General features: G+C 39.2%; 1 protein-coding gene across 5 annotated transcripts in view; it reads left to right on the top strand.

Moving 5' to 3' along the window:
* ARHGAP24 (Rho GTPase activating protein 24) overlaps positions 1-19,624 on the top strand; it is a 542,216-nt gene that overhangs the window by 355,747 nt on the left and 166,845 nt on the right. The window contains exon 1 of one of the 5 annotated variants that reach the window (XM_043906276.1): positions 12,860-13,295. The exons of 3 other annotated variants lie outside the window; for them this stretch is intronic. The gene's annotated coding sequence lies outside the window, so the exon portion shown is untranslated. Of the gene's footprint in view, positions 1-12,859; positions 13,341-19,624 lie in introns of those variants that run through there. One more of the 5 variants, XM_043906277.1, reaches the window with a different exon arrangement.

The following is a 19,624-nucleotide window of genomic DNA, read 5'->3' as shown; positions in this document are numbered from 1 at the left end:
GTTCCAGCATGGTCCCTTTCCTGCCTCTAAGTAGGTGGCTCTCTCTTATGACCTGTCAGTCAGCTGACTTGCTAGGCATTTTCCATGTTCCTCTCAACTTAGACCTTAGTCAGAATGCCAGAAAAATCTGCTTCTTCTACTCTTTGAGAGCCTTCTTCTTGCTTTATTTTCTTTTTAGTACAACTACCTCATATCAGGATGAGTTAATCAGAAATAGCCATGGTCGATCTTCACTGCAAAGTCCATGGCAGAATAGTAATCACCTCGGTGTACTTTGAACTTTCCTGGTGGTTCAGATGGTAAAGAATCTGCCTGCAATGCAGGAGACCTGGGTTCAGTCCCTGGGTCAGGGAGATCTGCTGGAGAAGGAAATGAATACGCACTCCACTAATCTTGCCTGGAGAATTCCATGGACAGGAGCCTGGTGGGGTTGCAGAGTCAGACATGACTGAGCAACTGACACTCTCATTTTGGTACACCTCAATGAGCCCAAGAGTCACATAGGAGGAGAGGACAGGAGCAACAGGAAATGAGTCTGTTTAGATTTCTCCATAAACCGCCTCTTTTTGACCATCTGGGGCAGTGGATCTGTAACAATAGGGAAAAAAGACTTAACTACTTGAGTAAAAATCATAAGACAAAACTTCGTAGTAAAGTAGGAATAACAACCAAATGAAGACTCCCATGCTGTTTCCTATGCCAGAGTCAAATGCTCAGTACTTATGGCACTTTGAGCAAGAGACTTTTTATTTGAAGGTGTCAGTGTTCTCAGTTGTGAAATTCCTACAGTCTTTTTCATATCTATGATTCATGGTCAATTCCTTAAAGTGAAAGTTACCTAAATAGTAAAGCAGATCTTGCTTGATAGGCATCCATTATATCCTTAAGAGAGAAGTAGGTAGATAGAAGTTAGAAGTCACCATAGAATGTAGGTGTGATAATTTATTGAATCATTTATTTGATAAATAATAAGTAATAATTTAGAGGTTTTGCACATAATTCATTTTATTGAAGTTAAGAGTTTCACATATTATCATGTGTTTAAAGCCAAGTATAAATAGTACAGTGAAAATAATCCTTTAAATGTAGAGACTTTTCTGAGATATTTAATACAAAATCATGGCCGTGTACCCCAGATCCTGGTTCTAGGTTGAGATCTGTCCCAGTTGCCTAGTTCCTTTGTTTAAATTCTTAGCATGATTTGTGTTTGGTATTCCCATTATCTTGGCTATTAAAATCCAAGTGCCTATATCTCTCCTTGATTTAGACCTAAGACAGTGTAGAATTATTGACCACTTGCTGGGTGATATCGATATTATGACAAAGTGGTATTGATTTCCTAAGCTAGATTTTCCTTATCTGTAAAATGGAAATGATTATATGCATTTAGTCTTTACTGTCTAATTAGTTTCTTTTTTCTCAGAAACACGATGAAGCAGGCAAAGCACAGACTTCTGGGGTCATGTGGCCTCTTTTCATTTTCTTGTTCATTTTAGCCTAATTTCATGCTTGTGCTTATTTGCCCCTTCATGGTGTCTGACTCTTCGCAACCCCATGGACTGTAGCCCACCAGGTACCTCTGTGCATGGGACTTTTTTCCAGGCAAGAATACTGGAATGGGTTGCCATTTCCTTCTCTAGGAGTTAGCCTAGTTGGGTTGCTATGTAAATCAGAAAAAGAGACATTTAAGACCACCACAAAGGTGATTGGTTTTATCATCAAAAGAGCCTCAGTTGGATGTCAGCAGATCCCTTTTTCTTTCTAAAATTATGACCTTAGCATTGACAACTTTGTGAGAAAGTGAAAACTAGTTTTAGGTGATTTATAACTTTTCATTAGAGAAAAGTAGGACTCCTGTTTTAGGTTCCTTCCCTATGCTGAGTCCTCTTCCCTCTCCGTGAAATCTTTCTTTTGGTTGTTTTCTTCTCTCCAGCTGGTTAACATTTATTGACCCCCTGTTGAGGGAGAGGTGTTTATTACCTCCACTATTGCCTGTGCCTACGTTTTTTATCCTCGTCTTCCCCTCCTTTTCAAAAATATCACAATAGCCTCATCATAACAGATTGTTGCTATAAAGATTTCTTTTTTGTTGTTGTTTTAATGGGAGATGTCATGGGACATGCGAAGGGTAGTAGTTATCAGAAGAAATATTTTGACAACTGCCATTTAGCCAATTTGAAAAGCTTCATGGAAATGCTTATGACTTCAGTTTGTCTTCATCATTTGTTTATCTTTTGCTTTATGAATGACTGTTGGTATGAACTGAAAGGTTTGTAATAGACCTTTATATTGTGTTATTATTTATAGTTGCCTAGCAGTAAAAGCCATGGAGCTCATTTTAAAATCAACAAAAATCCACCACCAAATTCATAAAATTAAGTACAAATTAACATCTGATGGGAACTCCTTAGATTCTCAGTTTACATGACATCTCAGCATCCGTTGTCTGATTGGACTGTCATTAGACAGGTAAGGAAATTGAGATCTGGAGAGGGAAAGTTATGTGCCCAGGTTTTCAGTCAACAAGTAGCAGAGTTCCTCGGCCTCCCATTCCAGTTCTCTTTCTACCAGTCAAGGACACCTCTCCATTTGCTGCTAATTCTTGGTGGTGCTAAGATTCTTCTTATTTCTCTAGTTTCCCTTGTCAAAATTTGCAATTGTGGAGACAAGAAAAGTGAATAAGAAAAAGATGTCAGTGCAAAATTATACCAGTGTTAGTCCTTCTATTTTATATGCTTCTAATGTGTTTTATTGTAGGCTAATAGGATGAAACTTCTGCCTCATGTTTAAGTATAATTCCTTAAAAATGCTCTGTTGATATAGTTCAATGTAATAAAGCAAATTTACATATGACTAACAAATTTGTTTTCACTGTTATAATGTACTCTATTGTTTCTAGATTAAATAATATGGAAATTATGTGAACATATTGAATGAATATCAAGATACAATTTTAAAGCAACTATTAAAATGTAAAATGTGAATAAATTTAAATACGTCTGTTACTGTGAAGAAGTGATTGATGAATTGCAACATGGAAACAATGGCTGTTCTCTTCCGTCATTAATTTTAACCATATTTTTCATATTGCAAGATGTTCTTTGAGACCTTCAAAGGATTCACACATGGAATTTATCAAATAAAAATTGCAGTGGTTTCTTTGGGTGACATAGATGTATGGTAGCCAGAATGTATAAGAAGTCACTTAGAACTTATCATCATGTATAAATGAAACAGGGGATCAGCACCAGCTTGTATCTAATGTTTTATTGGGATAAATGTCTGTCCTTGTTCTATGGATAAAAATAAGGCTGGTTACAAAATTTGTACAAACAACTTGAACCATCAGAACACAAAAAATTGATACATGGATTAAAGTATCCAAAATAATTTATAACAAATACTGATAAATATGCTTATTCACTCACATTCTGTCCCCAAAAGAGGTACTTTAAAATTAATATATGCTAATTTTTTGCCATCAGAAGACAGCTCCCAATTAGATTAGACTTTTTAACATAGTGATCTTTTTTCTTAGAAATTCATTCTAAGGCTTTGAAAAACGAAATCTACAGAAAAACAAAAATATTCCTAGTAGTGAGTAGTATAATTTACTAAAAAAAAAAAAAAAACCTGAAAACTAAGTTTATGCCTCCAAATAGAGTAACATACAAATAACCTGTGTTATACCGTGCAAAAGAATATTACTCAGACATTGAAAACAGCAAATGAAATAATAATTTTATTCATATATTTTACAATTTGAAAGTGTTTTGCTTTTTTTTTTGCAGTATCTCATTTGATGATTCTTGATACAAGGAAAATGCTTATAAAATATTCAAAGTGAAATAGTATTTAAAAATTTATAGATGAACTATGACAATAACAACATAAAATGCTACAAATGAATAAAGATTAGAATGTGTGTGTATGCATTATGTAGATAGATAGTCGATAGATACACACATACAGTATATAGTTGAGGGAGCTATATATATCATTTTCTTTAATATTAAGATATTTAATTTAAACAAAAACTTGTTCTAAATTTTAAACAGAAAACAAAATCTGATTATTCCTCTTGAATAGATTAAACTAAAATACATTGTCTTTTTCCATGATAGAATAGAATCCATAAAACAGATCTTTTACTCTAATGTCTATATGAATGAGTAAATCATGTTTCTCAAATTTTTAGCCAACCAAGATGAAATTCAGTCCATGATATTAGTTCAGTCCATAAATATATAATTTATGTGTATTCAAACTTTATTTAGCTTCCAAAAATGACCCTGGAGTTCTAATAGTATCCCAACTAAAGAGTAGGAATAATGCAAACACACAGGTTTGTTTAGTCAGAGTCCAAACAGAGATATAAATAAGTGGAAGAATTTACTGTTTTCCTTAAAATCTGTTGGAGATTGTTGTTTCGTGAATATCACACTTTTATATTTTTGATCCTCTAGCTCAGCAATATCTGAAGAGCATAGTGCACTCTCGGTTTTATTTGCATTGACTTTTTGTTTAAAGAGCAAAATCCACCCCTTGAAATACAGCCCTGCTTAGCTAATGAACCTGTTTCTCCTTATGAGCATGTTAGAAAAATTTTATTCAATTTAAAAAGGAAAACATATGGCTATGACTTCACTATTGGAAATTTAAATGCTCAATATACATGCATTTGGTATTTCTATTTCTCCAGTCCTTCAAATATTATTTAAGCAGACAAACACACAAATAAAACACTAATGGGTGAATGAATTTTAACCTGAGTCCAAATACTCCTGATTGGCCTCAAGACCTTTATGCTCAACACAGCTGGTCCCAAGAAACACATCAGTTGAGGACCTGCGTCTGCCATTTGATTAACAGGCTGATGTTTGTTCATTTTCTTGTAACCCTGAGTTCTCTACCAGCTGGTTCCTAGTTAGGTCAGAAGATACATAGAACACAAACAAAAGTGCAAGAAGGGCCCATGTGACTTCAGCAATACAGTCTCTCCCTTAGGCACCCTGCTTGCTGCTGCTGACAAGTGCAGTCGTGTCCTACTCTTTGCAACTCCATGGACTGTAGTCCACAGGCTCCTCTGTCCATGGGATTTTTCCAGGCAAGAAAACTGGAGTGAGTTGAGGCACCCTGGTTACCCCCAAATAAATTTATATTGACTTTACAGAACAGAGCTCTGTAAAATATGCACTAAAGCAAGCTCTTTTTTTAGAAGACAATAGATTTTCTTGATTGTATATACTGTTAGTTCATCATTCCCCTTTTAGGAATAAGTAGGGGTTCTCTACTTATTCCTAAAGATATTACTTTGCAAACAAAGGTCTGTATAGTCAAAGCTATGGTTTTTCCAATGGTCATGTATGGATGTGAGAGTTGGACCATAAAGAATGCTGAGTGCTGAAGGATTGATGCTTTTGAACTGCAGTGTTGAAAAAACTCTTGAGGGTCCCTTGGACTGCAAGGAGGTCAAACCAGTCAATCCTAAAGGAAATCAATCCTGAATACTCATTGGAAGGACTGATGCTGAAGCTGAAGCTCCACTAATTTGGCCACCTGATGTGAAGAACTGACTCATTGGAAAAGCCCCTGGTGCTGGGAAAGGCTGAAGGCAGGCAGAGAAGGGGACAGAGGGTGAAATAGTTGGATGGCATCACCAATTCAAAGGACATGAGTTTGAGCAAGCTTTAAGAGATGGTGAAGGACAGGGAAGCCTGGCATGCTGCAGTCCATGAAGTTACAAAGAGTTGGACACGACTGAGCAATTGAACAACAAAGGGGTTCCCTGATGGCTCAGACGGTAAAGAATCTGCCTGCATTGAAGGAGGCCTGGGTTCGATCCTTGGGTTGGGAAGATCCCCTGGAGGGCATGGCAACCCACTCAAGTATTCTTTACTGGAGAACCCCCATGGACAGAGGAGCCTGGCAGTCCATGGGGTTGCAAAGAGTCGGACATGACTCAGTGACTCTGCACAGCACAGTTATTCAAAAACTCTGATCATGTATTCATGAGTACTTAGATGTACACCATGTTCTTTCTCTCTGTATGTACACATAGACACAATACAGCTGGTAAGAGAAATGATAATAACAGGTCTAAAGACTGAATGTTTCCACTTGCAGATATTATCAACATGGGTGAGTTAGTTCTGAATTTTTTTTTTTCAAAAATGATTCCCAAATATTATGATCTAGAGTTATTGGTTTCTCTTTTTCTTCTTTTTTCCATCTTCCTTTCTTTTTACTATATGGTAGTAATGATCATTGCAGAATATTTAGAAAAAAGGTCAAAAATAAAATTGTTCCTGTTGTCTCACTGCTGTTAACGTTGCTGTTTAGTCGCTAAGTCATGTCCAACTCTTTGTGACCCCATGGACTGTAGCCTGCCAGGTTCCTCTGTCTGTCGGATTCTCTAGGCAAGAATACTGGAGTTAGTTGCCATTTCCTTATCCAGGGAATCTTCCTGACCCAGGGATTGAACCCAAGTCTCCTGCACTAGCAGACGGATTCTTTACCACTGAGCCTCCTTGGAAGCCTCTCCATGTATAGAGGAACCCGGTGAGCTAGAATCCATGGGTCCCAAAAAGTTGGACATGACTGAGTGACTAACAGTTTCACTTTCAAGGGACAATGACACTGATGTTTTGCAGGTTTTACCCTCAAGGACCTACTTAGTAGAAAACAGAAGTAACCAGGTCCCAGAGGGTCCCAGTCTTCCAAAAGGAGCCCTTACTGAAGGATGTTGGTGGAACAGCATCTGAGGCTACAATCACCTAGCCCAGGTTGCTAGGTGACTGAAAGCTTTTCCTCAGACCATCTGACTATAATGGCCTGTCACACTGTACGTGGGTGACAATTATATTGCAAGACTATATTTTTATGAAAATTTCAGATATGTCCAATACTCCTGATTGCACATTTTAAAGCAACTTTAAATACCCAGAAATTCCTTTCCCTGTGTTCACAAAATGATAATCTTCAGAATTTTTTCCCTCCTAATTTATACTCCTAAGTATTTTTTTCTAAAACCACTTGAACGTATTTAGGAAAACTTTCAGTAAAATCAAAACAGTGATTATTTACAGCATAGAGTAGAGAGACATGAACAGAAACATCTTTTTGCCTTCAGGAGAAAAATGTCTTCAATACAAAACAAAATTATGTTTCAAGAAACATTAAATTTTTACTGCTCAGGAAGTGTTCAGTTTCAGGATTTTGACTGTATATACATTAAGAGACCTGAAATATGTATCTTTAAGCATCCACATAAAATGAATGACAATCTAAAAGCTTACGCATTTCAGATTACTTTAAATTTTTCCCAAATGACCTTCAATGTTTTAACAATATTTGCTCTCCATCGCTAATAATAGTTATTATCATGAGAAGTTGTTTCTAAAGCCCAAGAAAAGGAATTAAATCGAAGGGAGTGGCAGGGGAAAATGTGTTAGAAAAATAGTTTTTCTCATTAGATTACAAACTAGAAACAACCGAATTCTACTCATTTAGGAACCCAGTTCCACCCTACATGGAAAGATTCTAAGAATTGCAGGCTGCTGCTGCTACTGCTGCTAAGTCGCTTCAGTCACGTCCGACTCTGTGCGACCCCATAGACGGCAGCCCACCAGGCTCCCCCATCCCCAGGATTCTCCGATCCAAGTACTAACCAGGCCCGACACTGCTTAGCTTCCGAGATCAGACGAGATCGGGCGCGTTCAGGGTGGTATGGCCGTAGACCCCGGGATTCTCCAGGCAAGAACACTGGAGTGGGTTGCCATTTCCTTCTCCAATGCATGAAAGTGAAAAGTGAAAGTGAAGTCGCTCAGTCGTGTCTCACTCTTAGCGACCCCATGGACTGCAGCCTACCAGGCTCCTCCGTCCATGGGATTTTCCAGGCAAGAGTACTGGAGTGGGTTGCCATTGCCTTCTCCAAAGAATTGCAGGCTAGACCTCCTTTAATATCTGTGTGAAGTTAAATACTGCCAGTAGGACACATCAGGAAGGTATCATCATTAGGAAAGGGAGCAAGAACCAAGCAGAAAACCAAACCATCTTATTTGTTCTTTTACTCACTGCAAGTATTGGCCCATGCTTCCTAATGCTTTCTTTATACACTTAAACTTTAATACAAGTTTCTTTTCATTTGTTGTTGTTGTTATTCAGTTGCTCAGTCATGTTTGACTCTTTTGACCCCATGGGCTGCAGCATGCCAGTCCCTGTCCTTCACCATCTCCTGGAGTTTGCTCAGACTCATGCTTATTGAGTCAGTGATACCATCCAAACATTTCATCCTGTTTTATCCCCTTCTCCTCCGGCCTTCAATCTTTCCCAGCAGCAGAGTCTTTTCTAATGAGATGGCTCTTTGCCTCAAGTGGCCAAAGTATTGAAGTTTCAGCTTCAGGCTCAGCATCAGTCCTTCCAAAGAATGTTCAAGGTTGATTTCCTTTAGGACTGACTGGTTTGATCTTTCAGACCAAGGGACTCTCAAGAGTCTTCCCCAGCACCACATTTTGAAAGCATCAATTCTTTGGAACTCAGCCTTTTTTTATGGTATTACATGATTTGAAATCAGGATCTCAAAATGAAGTTTCTGAGACAAAGAAAGAGAGGGTGCAACGTGCTCTTCTGTATTTTCTTCTATGAAATTACACACTGGAAAACACTAGCTGAACTGTTTGAAAAACCAAGTGCTTTAATGGGACAGTATAACAATGTGCAGAAAATACCAGAAATGATGTTTCCTTTTTCATTATTTTTGATTTGAGAGATAATTGAAAACTTTGCCAGTAGATTTTTATTTCATTGAAAGATCACTGCAGTAGTTTCTAATTTTAAAAAGTAATAATAATAATTCTGACATGGTTATGTTTTATCCTTTCTTCAGAATTAAAATGAGTTTAAGAATAAGAGAAAGCAGCTTTTCACTTAGCTATATAGTGGTTTTATCGGTAAAGAATCTGCCTGCAAGGCAGGAGACCCAGGTTCAGCCCCTGGGACAGGAAGTTACCCTGGAGAAGAAAATGGCAACTCACTCCAGGATTCTTGCCAGGGAAATCCCATGGACAGAGGAACCTGGCAGGCTACAGTCCATGGGTCACAAGAATCGGACACGACTTTAGCAACTAAACCACCACCACCATATATGTCATCATAGGCTTCTCTATAGGGTAACTTTTTTTTACTTGCTCTTTAGTTAAATATGGTGCCATAGAACAAGAGGGTTGTAGTGAGTGTCAAAATGTGTATTCTGAGCAAAAATAGCAATAAAATGAATGCCAAATAGCTGAAGGCCTTTTACTTTCTTTTGTGTGAGCTGATTGGCTATTCAGGATGATGTTAGTGCTTTTGTTTTTTTTATTCAGAATTTAAACTGAAAAAATATTACAATTCCTGTTTTTATTCTTTTTCTCTATTTATTTTGACTTATTACTAATCAGTGGCCCAGTTATATTTATCTCTTTAAAGAAAATATCTGCAACACACTGATTCTAGCTCCAAGATTTTGAAATTTAGTTTTCTTGTTAAGGCTAGATTTGGCGAGGATGAAGAGGCTGGTTTTATGAAGTGATGTTGGATGGTGCTGTTTGCAGATGAGAGTATTAAAAGCAGAGGCAAAGTATCATCAGCCAGTGGCATTCTCGGAGAAGATTGTAAAAATATGGGAAAGGGAGATTGAAGGCAGGGACAATTACCCTATGTGAAGGATTTGGTGTGAATTGCCCTGCTGGCTTGCAGATATAATTTCAAGGTTTCTCCCTCAGCTGGCAATGCCACTTAAAATGAGGAGAGCAGAAATACATACCATGCAGGGCTGCATTTCAGGCTCTGCTTCTAGCATTCCAATAAAACTGGTAGAAAGAACCTGGTGTTTTATTAATATTCTCAGACTCAGGGAACTGAAAATTGTGACTCTTGATAAAGTACTCCAAACTGTAGTTGAAAAAAATGCCTTATCTGCTACATTTAAGGGTAAGAGATTGCCTTGTTCCCTTGTGGGCATTTCTAAGGATCTTGTAATTTAAGCAAATTAAAATAAAACAATACTCGTGAAAAATGGAGTGGTAGTTACTATATAGAAACACTCTAAACTCGCATCTTCAGAATATACTGTGTAGCTTATGTATGGGTGCTCAGTTGCTCAGTCATGTCTGACTCTGCAACCCCATGGACTGTAGCCTGCCAGGCTCCTCTGTCCATGGAATTCTCCAGGTAAGAATACTGGAGTGGGTTGCCATTTCCTTCTCCAGAGGATCTTCCCAACCCAGGGATCAAACCCACATCTGCATTGGCAGGCAGATTCTTTACCCCTGCAACTGGGAACTCTACTTAACATTGTGGGGACCTAAATGGGAAGGAAGTCCAAACGGGAGAGGATGTGTGTATATGTATGGCTGATTCATTTTGCTGTACAGTAGAAATTGACACAACATTGTAAAGCTACTATACACCAATAAAAATTAATTAAAATAAACACATATTCTGTTCCTTTCTGTAAAACAATAGACATTCATCTTCAGCTTGAAGACAGGCCAAATACATTAAAAAAAAAAAAAAAGAATTATAGGCACGTATTAACAAAAACTATTATTTTTTGTCTGTATCCTACATCAACTTCCTTGTTAAAAAAAAACAAAAGCAAAACTTTTTCTAAACATTTCTGTGCTCTTTATAAAAGCTAACTTGCCTGGCAAATATTCGCAAGGTTTTGTGGTAATTGCATTCTTGTCTTCTCTACTCCCTCTATTTATAAAGCACATTTTATTTCTGTTCTTCTTTTGAGAAAGTTATAAATCAACAGATTTCCTCCAAGTTCAAGGCCAGGCAGACCGTGATTGTAGTTCAAGCCCCACCACTCACCAGTAACAGTGTGCAGGCAAATTCTTCTCATTGATAAAATGGGATTGAATGGCATCATCCACTCAATGGACTTGAGTTTAAGCAAACTCTGGGAGATAGTGAAGGACAGGGAAGCCTGGCGTGCTGCAATCCATGGGGTCATGAAGAGTTGGACCCAACTGATCGACTGAACAACAGCAATACAGTGGAAATAACACCAATTACCTCATAACATCTACAAGGATTAACTGAGAGAACATTCATGAAGCCCCCAGCCCTGTGTGTCTCAGGAGACAGGTGTTCATAGGTTAACTCCTCTCCTGTTTCCCACTGGTCTGCTTCCTTTACCCGCCCTCAACCTATTTCCAAATAATGCATACATAATTGTAGGAACGTTAGCATGAATGGCCTGATGTATTTGTTACTGAATTAACTCAGCAGTGAACTTGGCATTCTCTCCCCAAACTTTCCCCTTCACTAATCCTCCTGGGCAACATCCTTAAACACAGTCTTACTCCTAGACACCAGAAACCGTGAAACCAGTCATGCACGAGAGCATTTTCTACCAGGCTTTCAGCTGGTCTCATTTGTCCTTAAAGACCAGACAGAGGTTATGTTGTTCACAGTGGGCTGACTCTGGCCATGTGGTCACTGCCGTCAAGATCCGCCACCAGGAGGACAGCAGTTCAATAAAATCTTGAACTCTATTTATAGCCCACTTGAAACAAACACTCTCCCATGAAGCCTGAGGAGTCCTCTTTGAGTACACAGAAAGTAATTCACTAGTCCCAGTACCAAACTAGGGCAACAGAAGGGTGGAAAATGCAGTAAGTACATTTTTTTTTTCTAGCCCTCTACAGTTTATAAAGCATTTGCTCCCACATGCTGTCTCATTTCATCTTCATATTGACCCAGCAGGGAGCCAAAGCAGACGTTGGCAGTAAATCCCCATTTTATAGATTTTAAACCCACTGTTTAGGAGGTTAGATGAGTTGCTCATGTTACATGGTTGGAGAAGGAGGAGAGAGGAAAGTGGTTAAAAAGTAAGAATGGTTTCCTGTTAATGCGATCAATCTAATCTTCAGTGAATAATGGTTTACCTGTAAGAATAAAAAAGAAACCACAACAAAGAGAAATAATGTTTTATCATGTTTTGGCAAGCTTAAAAACTGTTTCTTCTCCATTTTGGATAGGAAAACCAAAATAAGATAAATAAAAACCTGCTGTATAGAGCAAGGTGCTCAGCTCAGTCGGTGTTCTGTGATAATCTAGATGGGTGGGATGGGGTGGAATGCGGGGATGGGCCACAAGTGAGGAGATATATATATATATATATGTAGGTACACATATACCTGCTTCGTTTGGTTATACAACACTATAAGGCAACTGTACCCCAATTAAAAAAAAAAAAAACTTAGACTTTACAGGGAAACGTTTATAAACATGTTTGTATCTGCCTAGAACATCTACATGCAGAATGATTATATTTTAGGCCAGAAACGCCTTTCTGAAATCTCTCCAAATTAAAATGTGCATCAGTCAAGACTAATCTTGAAAAAGATGGCAAGCATTTTTATGAGACGTTTTAGTTGATTTTGCCAGTCATCTCTGAAATAGATATATCTTTACTGTCTTTTTAATATGGGGGATTTACATAATTCAAATATGTGTCCCCAGAGCAAGACTTCATTAATGGGAATTAGTTTATGGAGCAGAAATGATTTTATTCTGAAAAGAATTATTTTATTTTGATTTTGGCAAGGACTTTAATTTTCTAAGATCTTTCTTTAAGCTTGTTAACCGCAGAGAGTCAGATATGACTTAGTGACTGGGGAACAGCCACGTGAAAAGGGCATACAAAAAACTTTTTATCTTGAAAAGGATGTCTGATCTATTAGAATAGCTGCAGTGAAGTCCGTGTGTGTGTATGTGTGTGTGTGTGTGTGTGGACACACACACACAGATAAAGAGAGGGAAGGGGGAGAGAGATTATTCAAGAGTGCCTCTGGCTTAGCAGATTGGCAGTGAGCCATTTGGGGCTTCTCAGATTTACTGCTTCTCTGACTATTGTTGCAGCTCTGATTTATGGAGTTCAAAATCTCTTGAAAAGCAAGGTGTCTTAAGTTTACAGTATTTCCTTGATGGTCCCGCCCTTTCCCCTGTTCATTCCTTTTGCCCCCCGTTCACCTTGCATTGACCTTGCACGACTCAGCATTTTTACCTGAGCTCAGTAGCCGGGGAACCTGCTAGTGCTGGGGCAAGGGCAGCGGTTGGTTTCCATTCCTGCGTGATGGAGTCATGGGAGAAACTGTCGGGAAGCAACAGAGGGTAGGACCCGAGCGGCGGCAGGGCTGAACTGTGCTAAGCGGCTCCGGACGGAGCAGCTGGCTCCGTCTCCCAGCCTGCGAGCGCAGCCTGCATTTGTCACTGACCACTGAAGTGTGTGTTTGTGCAAGGTGAGAACTGGGTGCTTTCTCACTACTCTGGAGACAACTTGCCAGGTATTGCTGTCGATTGTGTTTGCTCACTCGGGGAGGTTTCTGTCACTGCAAATTCAGGACCTAGACTGTGTGTGGTTTTATTTATTGTTTTCTGTCGTGATCCATTCAGCGCTGCACGGTGCCCGAATTATGGCAACAGATTGGACGAACTGCTGTTCTTACCCTGCAGTGTGATCAGTTTGGTGCCGTTTGCGTGGATTCTTTCATTGATCGCTGCTGCCAAATGATAGAGCTGTTCATAGACGGGATTCCAGCGCTGATCTGAAAGCGTGTGAAAACTGCTTCCGATAGAAATCTGGATTGCTGTTTTTTGGAGTACTTGCTGGGGTGTATTCTTTGCTCATATTTTAATGGGTGAAACTTTGGAGAGAGCAGAGTGCCTTAGGGTCTGATCTGGTGATAAAAGTAACATGGGAGTTTTCTGTGTTTTTGCTTGTGGAAATGAAAACTTATGCTTGGCTAATGGTGTGTGTGTGTGGTGGGGGGAGGGTATAATTTTTAAAAAAGGAACCGAGAATCAAAAGAAAAATAAATTTTACTTGGCTATATTTTGATGTACTTATTAATTTAATCAGCTCCTAAAGCTTTTGTTATCAGCATATTTTAAATTTTGGAACTTTGCATTTTGTGTGCACAAGGACAATACAACTGCAGTGTGTGTTTGTGAAGGCATGTGGGGACGTGGAGTATGTGCTTACTAGGAATAAAACAGGAATCCAAAACGTACCCTTGGCTAAGCTGACAGGCCTTAATACTGCACCAGTTTTGTGTGTTAGCTACTTAACGGACTTACGCAAGATGTAAAGGAGATACAGTGTATTATTATATCTAAATAAATATACAGGAGATTTGTATTAATAAAACACATGCTCTAAAAAAGAAAGCTCTTGGGAATTGGGTAGTAAAAATAGGATGAGCAAAAGTTTGAAAAGCTATCAAATTTTACAGGGAGAGGAAAATAACACGTTAAAATGAGGAATAAGCGCAATGGGATATAAAAAGTACTTCAACTGCTCAAATGTATAAGTCTAATGACAGAACAATAGCATATTTAAGGAAATTCAGAGTGTGCAGAAATGAAGCCCAGAGCAAAATTTCTTAATAAGACATGGTTTCAACCTACCTGTGGAATATACTTATTCGTCTTCATCAAGTTGAGTTCTGTTGCCTAGATTGATAAAATTAGAATTTGTTTAAAAAATACAGATTTAAAAATTGTTTCTAAAATTTCTTTTCATTTGGGTAGACTTAGAAAGCTAATAATGTAACATAAGATGTATTAAAATGCAGTAGACATTGAATTGTTCAAAACAATTAACAAACAATATACAATATGAAAATTTTTTGTCCCACTTTTGAATTATGTCAGTTTAGAAAGACACTGATCTTCTAAACTAGGATGTCAGCTGTTGCTACATACACTTGAACTGCTGAGCCCCATGGATCCACTCTTCATGATTTCTTGCTTTTAGGCTTCATTACAACACTGTGGAATGGTGAGCAGAAAACACTTGAATCTAACATTGTCATGCTTTCTATGAGTTTAGGACAGAAATATTTTCATCTGATAGATATGAAACTTGAGGTGTACAAAAAATTCATGATTAGTTGGCCTTTCCATCTTAGAATCTGTACTATTAATACCTTGACTTTTTGGCTGCCTCCATCTAAAATTTGACTGCTTCTTTAAAAGGGTGTGACATAACATTATCACCAGGGCTGAAAAGAGGTAGTGGACAACCTCTTATCATTGTTTTACAAACACAAGAGTATCCATGACTCTATGATGGTGCTGGTTGTGGTTTAGTTGCTAAGTTCTGTCTGACTCATGTGACCCCATAGACAATAGCCTGCTAGGCTCCTCTGTCCATGGGATTTCCCAGGCAACTGGAGTGGGTTGCCATTTCCTTTTTCAGGGGATCTTCCCAATACAGGGATTGAACCTGTGTCTCCTGTGTCTCCTGCATTGGAGGCAGATTCTTTACCGCTGAGTCACCAGAGAAGTCCTGTCTCTATGATGAATGCAGTCTGATATGTTTGAATGTGGTGTGTCCATCTGTCCCCATCTGTCCTTGCACCTTAGAAACTTTGTCATCTCTTGATGAACCACAATCAGTGTAAGCAGCCAAGAAATGCCTTAAATAGTGTTCACATTTATTCTTTAGATAACTAGCTTACCATAGCATACAAAGAGGTTTAAAAAGATTTAGAGATTATAGGTACTGACCTCAAAGCACATGCTAGTCTGTGCAAACACATTTATGTCTATGCAATTAAGGACTCCTAGTTAAAGGAAAAGATTAGGCTTTATTTATGTATTTGATGATTATCTCTATTTTTTTCTTTTAAAGCTTAATTTTCTTAACATGCTGTATTCTCTCTTCCTGTCTTCTTTTAGCTTTATACTTGATTCTAGACTTTAAACTTGGTAAATCCTTAATTTACTGAACCTGCTTTCTTTTGACCTACACTAAATCTCTTCTTCTTGGGTAAGAAAGCAATTTATGACTTACCTCCTGGAGGAAGACCCACCTCCCTGAGATCAACAGACAACTACTCCCTCTCTGAGCAGGAAATGTGATGGTGACTGGGAAAGAATGGACTGATAAATGGCTCTCAGGCCGACAATGACCATGTCTATCTCACTTAGTGTTTCTGCTATTCATGCTCTTAGCCATCTAGTCTGCTGTTAGGCTTTGAAACCTTCATCAAGAAATGTTTGCACATAGCACCATAGTTACCCTGTCACAAAGACTCTTCCTAAGTTGAGATTAAATATGATTTGTTGTGTATGGGATTGGTTTAAAGTAGCATCGGTTGTCTTTTTTACCTTAAAGTGAAGTTGCTCAGTCGTGTCCGACTCTGCGACCACATGGACTGTAGCCTACCAGGCTCCTTCATCCATGGAATTTTCCAGGCAAGAGTACTGGGGTGGGTTGCCATTGCCTTCTCAAAGGATCTCCCTGACTTGGGGATCAAACCCTTGTCTCCCATATTGCGGACAGATGCTTTACTATCTGAGCCACCAGCTTAGCATTAAGGTAATTAAGTTCTATTTTGCCTATTAATTCCTCATGAAGTACTGTACATTCAGGTGAAGCCATGAGCATTCACACAACTTTTAATTATTATTTCAAGATTCCCTAAAGTAGGCTCAGATTGTTTCTGGACAAGAAACATGGACGGCAGGGTGTATGATCTGTTTTTCTGGTAGATGTCCCCCTGAGGCTATAGAGTGCCCAGATGATCTCTGGACTGCTTAGTGGACCCCTGGGCTGCAAGAAGCTGGCAGCTGCTGCAGGGGCAGGTGGCTGCAGGCAGCTCTCCACTGGAGACTGTGATGAAAACATTTCTGCAAGTCTTCTCAAGAGGTCTGCCTCATCTGTCTTCAATCCAGTGTGTCTTCTAAGTAAACAGGATGGATAGAGTCTGGTTGCTAGCAGGTGGGCCCAGATCATGACAGGCCTCCACACAAAATGCATCTCCATGTTTTTTACACATTTTTACAACCAGTATAAGTCCTGTTTTTACAACCCTTAAATTATTTCTACTTGTGCATGCTTAAGTTACTTTAGTCATGTCTGACTCTTTGTGGCCCCATGGACTGTAGGGGCCCATGGGATTCTTCAGGGAAGAATACTGGAGTGGGTTGCCGTGGCCTCCTTCAAGGGACCTTCCCAACTCAGGGATCAAACCTAAGTCTCTGACGTCTCCTGCATTGGCAGAGGGGTTCTTTATCACTAGGGCCAACTGGGAAGCCCCATTGGGCAGGCTTTAAACCTGGCCCCAATGTTTAACCAGTCCCCTCCAAGAGCTACCCTCTACCACACAAAACAAATAATTTTTAAGAAATACTAACAGCCAATTAAGCTCTTTACATTTTAATAGCCAAATAATTTTCATCCACATATAATTTGAATAGTCACTTCAAGAGAATAAAATTACAATTTCCAGATATCTCTAAAGGCCAAGAAACCATCACCAAAAAATTATTGCAGAGTTTCCTGTTATAAACATTTTGGATCATAAGGGAATGTTCAAGAATTCTATTCCAACACTCCAAAGTCAATAAAAAGTGACTCTTAGATGTTCTTTTGTGATGGAGTATTTTCAAGATCAGCCTGCTTAGACATATATTTTATGATAAAGTATAAAACACACTAGAGCCTGTCCCTTCTCTCACTCCTGTTCTCCTGTAGTATGGGATTTTGCTTATTGAATAACTCTTAACAGAACACATCAATGTGTTAAGAGGAATTATCTTGTAGCCATAAGGAAGTATCTCCTTTTCTTTATAAGTTAATATAAGAACTCAACTTTAAAATGTAGGCTTTGGAGACTTCCCTGGGAGTCCAGGAGTTAAGATTCTGTTTCCAATGTACGGGGCAAGTTTTCAATCCCTGATCGGGAAACTAAGATCCTACATGCCATGTGGCATGGTCAAAAATTTAAAAACAAAACTAAATAAAGATTTTAAAAATTAAAGAAATAATTAAAATGTTGGGTTTATTATTATTTAGATATAGAGTGAGAACAACAGATGAGGGATGGTTACCATTGCAAAGACAGTGTGCTACTCACTTTCAGAAGGCTGGACACATCGTGTCTTGAAGCCCCGGGGTTGGTCAGAAGGCAGAGAAAGAGGAAAGCATGAGCAAGAGACTTTATTGTGCTTTCCTTGGGGAAGAATACATACTTTGGCCACCTGATGCGGCGAGCTGACTCATTTGAGAAGACCCTGCTGCTGGGAAAGATTGATGGCATGAAGAGAAGGGGATGACAGAGGATGAGATGGTTGGATGGCATCACCGGCTCAATGGACATGAGTTTGGGTAAACTTCAGGAGTTGGTGATGGACAGGGAGGCCTGGCTTGCTGTGGCTCATGGGGTCACAAAGAGTCGGACACGACTGAGCGACTGAACTGAACTGAGCTGGGGAAGAATAGACAAAGTAGGGTAAGCAGGCTTAGTCTTGGGTTGTTGGAATAATTTCAGCCGTCTCTGGGGCATAGAGAGTCTCTAGTTGTCTATGTACCTGGTCCTAAGATGCCTATGGCAAACGGATATTAGCCCAGAGTATGAGTGCCTTGTGAAAGTCAGATAAAGGACCTGATTGGGATCAGGGCTCAGAATTGATTTATTTGCATAAAAAGGCATGCTCTGGGTTAGTCTTTCCTATTTTTAGGAATCAGCTTGCCCTGGAAGGGCAACAAAGCCCGGATGCCAAAACATTTGAAATACAGAAAATTGACGTCACCACAGAGCACTGAGTAAGTGCCCTGTGCTATACAGTAGGTTCTTATTAGTTATCTATTTTATGCATGGTAGAGTATATGTCAATCCCAATCTCCCAATTCATTCCATCTCCCATTTCCCCACTTGGTGTTCAAACATTTGTGCTCTATGTCTGTGTCTCTATTTCTACTCTGCAAATAGGTTCCTCTGTACCATTTTCCTAGAATCCAGATAGGAAATCCGAAAAAGAGTGTATACGTATTACACACCAGTCAGGATGGCTGCTATCCAAAAGTCTACAAGCAATAAATGCTGGAGAGGCTGTGGAGAAAAGGGAACCCTCTTACACTGTTGGTGGGAATGCAAACTAGTACAGCCACTATGGAAAACAGTGTGGAGATTCCTTAAAAAACTGGAAATAGAACTGCCATATGACCCAGGAATACCACTTCTGGGCATACACACTGAGGAAACCAGATCTGAAAGAGACACATGCACCCCAATGTTCATCGCAGCACTGTTTATAATAGCCAGGACATGGAAGCAACCTAGATGCCCATCAGCAGATGAATGGATAAGGAAGCTGTGGTACATATACACCATGGAATTTTACTCAGCCGTCAGAAAGAATTCATTTGAACCAGTCCTAATGAGATGGATGAAACTGGAGCCCCTTATACAGAGTGAAGTAAGCCAGAAAGATAAAGAACATTACAGCATACTAACACATATATATGGAATTTAGAAAGATGGTAACGATAACCCTATATGCAAAACAGAAAAAGAGACACAGAAATACAGAACAGACTTTTGAACTCTGTGGGAGAAGGTGAGGGTGGGATGTTTCAAAAGAACAGCATGTATACTATCTATGGTGAAACAGATCACCAGCCCAGGTGGGATGCACGAGACAAGTGCTCCAGCCTGGTGCACTGGGAAGACCCAGAGGAATCGGGTGGAGAGGGAGATGGGAGGGGGGATCGGGAGGGGGAATAAGTGTAAATCTATGGCTGATTCATATCAATGTATGACAAAACCCACTGAAATGT

This window comes from Cervus elaphus, chromosome 6, assembly GCF_910594005.1.
Source record: "Cervus elaphus chromosome 6, mCerEla1.1, whole genome shotgun sequence".
Classification (NCBI taxonomy): Eukaryota; Metazoa; Chordata; class Mammalia; order Artiodactyla; family Cervidae; genus Cervus; species Cervus elaphus.
This window is presented reverse-complemented; position numbering and strand designations above follow the sequence as displayed.